Here is an 8,276-nt window from a genome sequence, read left to right as displayed (position 1 = left end):
CATCACAGTGGGACGGGTGAGGTGGTGGTAGCGCGACTCAGTAGTGAAAAGAACTGTCTACAGATGGCACTGTGCCCGGTTTACCTGCGCCGTACCGTTTACCCGCTAGGGGCGTTCAAAGTCGCAGGGGACAATCACTGTACCCCGGACAATCACTGTATCCTCTACCCTAGTTTTCGCGACTGATCGAGACTGTTTAATGATTAAATTCAAAAAATGCAATATTATATGAATTTATGAAGGGAAATGGGGGGGGGGCTCTAAGAACTATTCTTAGTTTCTCCCAGGATGTGAACTTGCTTGATGTCAGCGTTAGCGGATTAGCCTTTCTGTGCTGTATTAAATACCACCCTCGCCATTATAGATCATCGCATGTTTTCCCCACTCTCCTTTTCTCGCGCGGCCCAGTCGCCGCTCCCCTCCCTCCCGGCTTTTAGGCTCGTGGGGAGTTCACCTACAACCCTCCCTCGAACAAACCTTAACGGAGCTTTGCGGAGGAAAACTTCACCCTGTGTTTGTGTGCGTGAGAGAGAAAGCATAGGATGTGTGCAAAGGCGTACGTGCCAAAAGGATCAGAAATCAGGGAGCGATTTGGCACAAAGGGGCACAAAGGCACCCAACGCCGCACCACTACTATCAAGGGCAATCGCTCGATCCCCTCTCCTCCCTGTCTCTCTCCTCTCTCACTCTTTCTACCTTTCTCTGGGCTGTGCACTTCTTTCGGTGTTCCCCTCCTTTGGCTGGGCACGGCAGTCTACCCCCGTCGCAGTATCGGGTGACGGGCGCCCACGACTGAACATTATACCTCATTTTAGGTCAGAGCGATTTGCTATGTGCCCCGCTAGAGGTCGGCTTGGCTCCAACTCGGCCTCTCCTGTAAAGTTTACCGAAGACCGCCTCACTGTAAAAAAAAGTACTAGAGATTTTACCGGAAATTCATGTAATCTTGCACATACATTTTTAACAGTGCCCTTTTACCAAGCAGCCGTAGGATAATGCACAATTTCGTGCATATGTATACGAATATTTGTGCACCGGCTATGTACAAATGTTGTTATGAACAAAAACATGCAAAAGGGTTGCATGTAAGCGAGTAAATACACTGTAGGAAGGGCGTTTCACTTCGTTATGTCTGTTTGGGACTACTGATGTTAATCTTGAAATGATAGAGCGGGCGACACGACGAAACCGACCAATCCCCGAATGTTTGAATGTTTTTGTATTTTCCCGCGCGCAATGATGATTGATTGTGTTCGAGAGAGGTTGTGCCGGGCGGCCGGGCCCCGGTAATGAAAGGGCCGCAAGGGCCGCGTGGCGACCGCAGCCCGAGAAAGAGTTGGTGAGCTACGAGCTCTGATTTCAACCCGCGCTGCCACCTGCGAACACCTCTCGGGTGGCCCTGAGGCGCCCTGAGGCGCCCTGGGGCCCTACCCGCCTCCCCTCACCCTTGTCCCCGCCGAACACGACGCCCAAGCTTTGACACCAACCCACGAGGTCCGGATCCAACGCACCCCAATTTCAGCGTATCAGACTTGTGCGCGTCAGTCCGTCCAACGACACCCTTCTCAATACAGTACCCCTAGTCTCTCAATAGAAAATGTATTGTCGTGCATTTTGTTTGTTACTTAAATCTCGGCGATATGGCTATTGTTATCAAAATTTTTAATAACATCACGACAGCGTTCAAAAACTAGCGAGAAGTAGCGTCAAGTGTCTGTTTGTTTGTCGAAACCGAGTCGAAACTATGTCAGGTTGTTATCATGTAGAGTCAAGAAACTTTCTTTGAATTTTTTTTTTATTGCGATTTGCCAATTAATATAATCCCACTTCAAGCCCAACGGGCAGTAGTGAATCATTTTCGTTGTGAGAAGTAAACTCTTTCTTCCCTTCCGGTTTCGCTTGTGTCCTTTGCGGTCGCTCGCCGAAAGTAATTGTCCGCAGATCTGTGCTGCTGCCGCTGCTCCGGGGTCCGAACATGATCACTAAATTGTAGCCGCCGGGCATCAGCCACCGGGCATCAGCCACCTCGCCTCGCACCCTCGCTAGGGTGGGATCGGAGGATGGCGAAGGGGTTGCAATCCTGGCCTGGAAAACCAGCAGTCAGTGGGATTCGAACGAGCACGATGTGCCTCTGTGTGTGTGTGTGTGTGTGTGTGTGTGTGTGGCCTTGGCGACAGTTAACAAATTAAACGAGCTAAAAAATCAGTCAAGAAACCTGTGGCCTACGATACCGATCTATTTGTAGAAATTGCAATTTCATTAGTAAATTAAGGCGAGTTTATGTCATACGTGGAGGTTTTTGGCCATCTTGGTGATTCAACGATCAAAAACCTCTTATACAGCTCCCCTCCTCCTATTACTCGTTTTAAACTTGTTTTGAATTTTTCATTTCTGTTTAGATATTTCTTTTTGTATCTTGGTGGTCGGGGTCAGGCTGTGGTGCAAGAAAGGGTACCTACCGCCGCAGGGGTATCCGTGACACAGAGGCGCGCCGATGGTCGGCTACATGCCTCACTCTGAGCGCCCAGCCGACCATTCAGTATCGATCAAGGACAAGATGCCAAAGTTCTCGCAGATCGGTACTAAAAAAAGAACAAATTTGTACGTGACATTGAAAGGATAGAATGAGGAAGGAAAGATAAGAGTTCTCGGGTAGAGAAATACTTCTGAAGTCGCGCATTCACAAACTCAATAAATTTTTACAGCTTTGGGAAGGGTTTTCAATAAATTTAATTCGATTAAACTGAGCTGAACCATACAGCATTGTATGGGGAAGTGCGGTAGCATAAAGGTGCGTCGAATTATGTTGTGTGGATCACTTTGGTGGCCGCGGCCCACGCCTCGCTGTGGACCGCATTGCCCGACTATAATGAAACGTAACGTTACAAATGACGAGTTGACGACTCACTCCCGCCCGGCTGCGTTCCGAGGGGCGCCCACTCCGTCTCGCTCGCACGGCCTGCGGCAGCGGGACCCGCGCTCGCTCGCGCTCGTGGGAGAGGGGGGAAGCCATGTTGTGTGGGTTGCCTTAAGCCCTCATTTGCTGCCAGTTACCAGCCATCTGTCAGCGGCGGATAAATCACATCCATCAAGCGGCGTGCGCTTCTCGGTACCCGAGTCATACCGCGGTACCCGCCGGTACCGTACCGCACAGAAGAGGCGCACTAATACCATCGCCGGGGACGTCGCACCTCGATTTTTCTCGACGCGAAAACCTGTGCATGCGTAGAGAACGATGAAATGTAATTTTGTTGAAAAAATAACAGTTTTGAAAAAAAAGTATTTTTATTTTCTTGTTAAGGCCAGAGATGACCTTTGGATCGGAGAGAAAGCACTGTACTATACCGCTGCCCTTCCTCTCTCGTCAGTCTGGGATGGAAGAGATGATGAGTGGGATAGACACCATGATATCACTGAGCTGTTTGTTGGCGCCACCGCTCCTCGGTGCTCGTGCTCAGTCATCCCCGTAGGCTTCTTTTGCCTCTGGACCACGCCACTTGAACACGTTTTTGAGGTGATGCTCTCTCTTCTGCTGCCGTGCTGGAGCAAACCATACAATGCGTTGCTTTTTATGGCCAACACTCCCGCTTCGGCGGGAGAATTGGGTGTAAGGAGAGGTCATTGAGGTGATAGGAAATGTGGGAATAAGGCCTTTGCGTGCTTTTTCGGCGTTCTGCCAGCTACACTGTGTTACTTTGTGTGTCGATTCCATTATCTCACCCTTCCCAATTTGCCACAATGTAAATCGTAGGCGTTCTATGTTCCTGCGATAGGTAAGACCAGTAGAGGTGTAGGCGTTCTATGTTCCTGCGATAGGTAAGACCAGTAGAGGTCTCTTTTCAAGTTCCACTGTCGGCCTCTATCTCTCTATTTTGTCCCTTTTCCATGCATTTGTTAACGCCGCGCTAATAATGTTTTCTCTTCCTTGAAATTCAATACGACTCGTTCATCCCATGAAGTTCCAGGGACTGGAGGCGTCATCATGACCCATGCCTAAGGAGCCTATGACAGTGCTTCTTGTGGCTCTCGCAGCTGGTCAACGTAGTCGTGACAGGTGGCGAGGAAAAGATGATTAAGAACGAAGAAGTGTAACGAGACGCCGTCATGAAGCGACTTCAACCGTCTCAATCTAAAATCCTTTTTGTTCATTTTCTTTCTCTCATCACCTAACGAGACCCTCTCTGCCTGCTGTTATTCGCCATGCTATTGAGTCGACAACAAATACCACTACTGCCCAAGGCTGGCCAGGCTTCCTCTTCTTGAAGAGTTTTTTCTTCGTCTAATTGTCTCGAAACAAGCCGCGCAGAGATACTTTGCTTTATCGGATCACCGAGGCGCGGCGCAAAAAGTGCCTTCTGTTATGAAGTCACCTTGGCGTGGAGTGCATGGCAAGGTTGCAACTTGCACCTGCTGTTTGTAATAATATAGCTGTTTTTGTGGTGGACCCCAAAAAATAATAGTTTTTCATATGTTTATTTTTTTAAAGGCAAAAGTTGAACCAAGCACAGCCAATTTCCATCAGTTGAATTTTTGTACGAGGCCCTTTTTAAAAATCTGCTTCGCCCCCCTTCCATCACATCCTCGCTCTCACTCATAGGAGTCCCCCCCCCCTTTTTTTCCTACATCCTCCATTTCTCTTCGCGTGCCTTGTTTCTTATTAATTCAGACGACACGGGCCCCTCCCCTCGCTTGGTCTCGCTACCACGACTGCGTTCGAATGTCGCCCCCTTGTAATGAAAGAGACAAAGGCTGCTGCGCCTAATTTACCTCGCTGTGAGCTACCTGCGTTAAGGTGTATGCTCACGCCATTAGTGGGAGGGAGAGTAGAGGTTGTCGTTTGTGGATCTTCTCCTTGGATGATAGTCATGGTCTAGAGCTACTACACTCATTTCAACCTCTATGGGTAGTGTTTTTGTTTTTTTTGTTTTATACAATACTACGCATCTCCAATATGAACCTATTTTATTTTGGAGCGAGAAGTCTTTCAGTTGTGTCGCAAAACACTGCTGGGCGCCCCCTCTGCCGCACCTCGTCAAAACGATAATCCTTGTCGGGGCTGTTCTACCGCGCTGCGCCGCCGTGATATCGTCGGACGGGCCTGACTCAGCAGGAAGAGATAAAAGTGTGATTTACCACGGACGGCAACTGAGTGCTGGTGTTCTCCATTAGAGGATGGTGATGGCTTGTGCCCACAGGAGCAGCCGGCCGGCAGCCAGCAGGCAGCAGGCAGCTCGGCAGGGGAATGTGAGATGATGCCCGGTAGCGGGGCGATATCCAGCATGACGTCTCACTCTAATGTGAGCGCGCAGTTACCAAACCCGCGCGGCGGACAGCCGGCCCTTTCGATCCGTTTTCCTGTTTTGCATGGTAACGGCACTTATATTTTCTACAAGAAAAAGCAACAAAAACCTACTTGAGTTGGTTCATTTTCCTCCGAAAATATCGTGAATAAAACGTGAAAGAAGAAGGGATCCTCCCTTGCTACACCTTTCTTCCGCCTTCGCAGTGGGCGTACGATCCCTTGGAAATCAAATCTCTCGTTTATTCAACTGTTTGCGCTCCGAAACGAGCCGGGGTTGGCACACACGAGACCCTCAGCCTGGCAGTCAGTCTGGCTCGCCCTCGCGGAAGGAGGTCAAAGGTTGGGTAGGAGTAGGAGGGATAGGAGTGAGACGATATAGACTAGTTGAAACCATGGCAATCATGCTAACTTGCTTTGACACCCTTTGGGCAATGTTATTATTGGAATTGATTCTGTACAGCGTTGTTTTTTTCATTCCTTCCCTCGATCGTGTTATCATTTCAAGGTATGATCGGGTGGTGTGGGCCTTGACTTGACAGGCGCCGCGCAGCTTGGCGTAGCACGAGTCCCAAAGAGCGTGGGGGTGGAGTCGGCCCTCCTCCTCTCAGGGGATCGAGGCTCAAGGCTGATTGCTGTAGAGTCGTGGTGTGTCGTGGCAGAGCAAGGCGGGGCAGGGCCCAGGGCCGGGCGCCTCAAGTCGACTTCGCCTGCTTGTTTGGCTTGCACTTTGTGTCTCGTGGTAAGTGAGTCTTTATCCTCGCCACGCCCCGCCACGCCACTCCGCCACCCCTCCAAATCGTCGATACGAGGGACGCGGACGCGTCGTAAAACCTTGAAGTGGTAGACAGTGTCCGTCCCTTGAATTGAGACGATGGTCTGAATTTTGTAACGGGTTGCCAAGTGCCCGAAATATAAACAAAACAAGTAAATTTCTTAATTCTGATTTTAAAAGAATGGTTTGATAGTTTTTCTCGAAGTCGTCTGATTGGTTTCACATAATGCTGCAGCCTTTTCTGATGCTTTGGACAGTCCTCCGTTCTGCGATGTCCGTGTCTGCTGCCCTACGGTGTATTTATCCAGTTGGAGCTGACGGTAATCCCTGGCGCTCTCTTCCCCCGGGGCTGCTGCAGTGCCGCGCACGGCTTTCGACCTTAAAACGTAATCCCGTCTACACTACACCCGCGAAATAGGAACCCTCCCCGCGCGAACCACCCTGCTGTGAACCGTGCGCACCAGTATATGCTAAAGCTGGCAAAGCTGGATACCACCACCTCACCACACCATCTTCCAACCTTCCTCTGCATATTTCTTTCACATCTTGTTCTATCCGCCGTTCGGACGCCGAATTCGTCACACTCTGCAGTTTGCTGGACTGTCCTTCTCTCTCTCTCTCTCTCTCTCTCTCGCTCTCTCGCTCTCTCGCTCTTTCTCTCGCTCGCTCGCTCGCTCACACACGCAGTGTGCGCGCGCACACACAGGGCATGATGCGGGGGGCAGATGTCGGCTGATGGAGGGATGGGATGCTCTTGGCCACACTCTGTTTGGACTCATAACAAATTTATAATCCTCCCCCGACACCCGGCCCGCGCGGCACAGTCGGGTCGGCAGGACGGCGCATCAACCGCATCAACCACCGCCTCAACAGCACAGGCCACCGGGCAGGAAACCTGAGGAGTGACCGACAAAACACATTTGCCATTACGGTGTGTATCGGTGAATTTCAGGAAAAGAGTCTGTAAAATGTAGAAATCAGTTTTAAAAAAAATAGCTGAGGGTTTGCCTCGTGCAAACGTTCTTTGCTCGCCCCGCTTCTGTTGCCCTCCGCTCTCAATGATTATCTCAGACGAAGAATGGCGCGGGTCGCCGTTTTGTAATCTTAATTATACGTAACTCAATAACAGGGAGACTTTTCCTTGCTCGTTATAGACAATGCCTAAGGTGTAAGAGACGTCGCAGCAGACGGCTTCAGAAGCAAGAGGTAGTAAAATGGATAAGGAGCAAAGCAAAGAAATGAAAAAGACGCGAATGAAAGTATTTGTAATCAAATAATATCATGCCTCTATCCTACTTAATATTCTAGACAAACACGGCGAATCATCATCATCTCTCATTGGGATTTATTGTATAGCTGGGAAAGGGAAGAGGGGGGGGGGGGGTCCTGGATGACAATCCCTCTTCACCTCACTTTTCTCCTTTTCGCCGCTAGTCTTGAACTCCATCTCATCAGCGAGCGCAATTTTACGTCTCGCTTGTCCCTTGGTATGGCGGCGGGCGGGCGGTCTGTACGTATGGCGCTCGGCGTCTCTTTTTCCAGATAAAATTGGATTACATGATAGGGCTGTCCTTTTCTTTTTGACGTAACGAGATTTGGCCAATGGCGTATTTGCCTGGGAGATGACATACGTGTATGTACATGAACGGGTTTGAGTTTCCGATCGACCTAACAGATCAAAGCATAGAGTTTGCGTCTCGTTATATCGTTACATATGTTGTTGAGCGGAGAATGATGTGCCCTTCTTTGTCTACCCTCTCTGAAAAATATAGCCAATTTCTTTAAGAAATCGATTATACAGTTTTCGATTCTAAATGAATATTAAACTTTATCTCCTGGAAGACTGTGTCGGCACATGGAAGGCTTAAAATAATACATGGTTGCCGTTAGCTTATAAATATGACCAACCCGGACCCGGCGGCGGTCCCGAAGACGGCTGGAAGCTGTTCTGCAAATAAGTAATCCATAATTAAATGGGGACTGTGGGGTGATTATAAACGAGGTGCGAATGTGGGACTAGCACTGAACTGCCCGCGGGCCGGCCAAATGCGCCAAACGGAATGCCTTACGAGGAGGCGGTGGCGTCAAGTCGCCTGCCTGCACCGAGGAATAGAGTCGCCACGATTAGTGTGTATATAATGCGTTTGCCTCCAGGCTTCAGGTGTTATCACCGAGTCTCCTCGTTGGCAATTACAAACTGGG

General features: G+C 49.7%; 1 protein-coding gene across 1 annotated transcript in view; it reads left to right on the top strand.

Annotated features, from left to right (window-relative positions):
- Nucleotides 1-8,276, top strand: part of LOC113205069 (threonine aspartase 1-like) — a gene marked incomplete at its 5' end in the record, with an annotated part of 95,269 nt that overhangs the window by 62,207 nt on the left and 24,786 nt on the right.

The sequence above is a fragment of the Frankliniella occidentalis genome, unplaced genomic scaffold, assembly GCF_000697945.3.
Source record: "Frankliniella occidentalis isolate FOCC.00 unplaced genomic scaffold, Focc_3.1 Scaffold15, whole genome shotgun sequence".
Lineage (NCBI taxonomy): Eukaryota > Metazoa > Arthropoda > Insecta > Thysanoptera > Thripidae > Frankliniella > Frankliniella occidentalis.
Note: the sequence above shows the minus strand (reverse complement) of the source record. Positions and strands in the feature narration are given on the sequence as shown.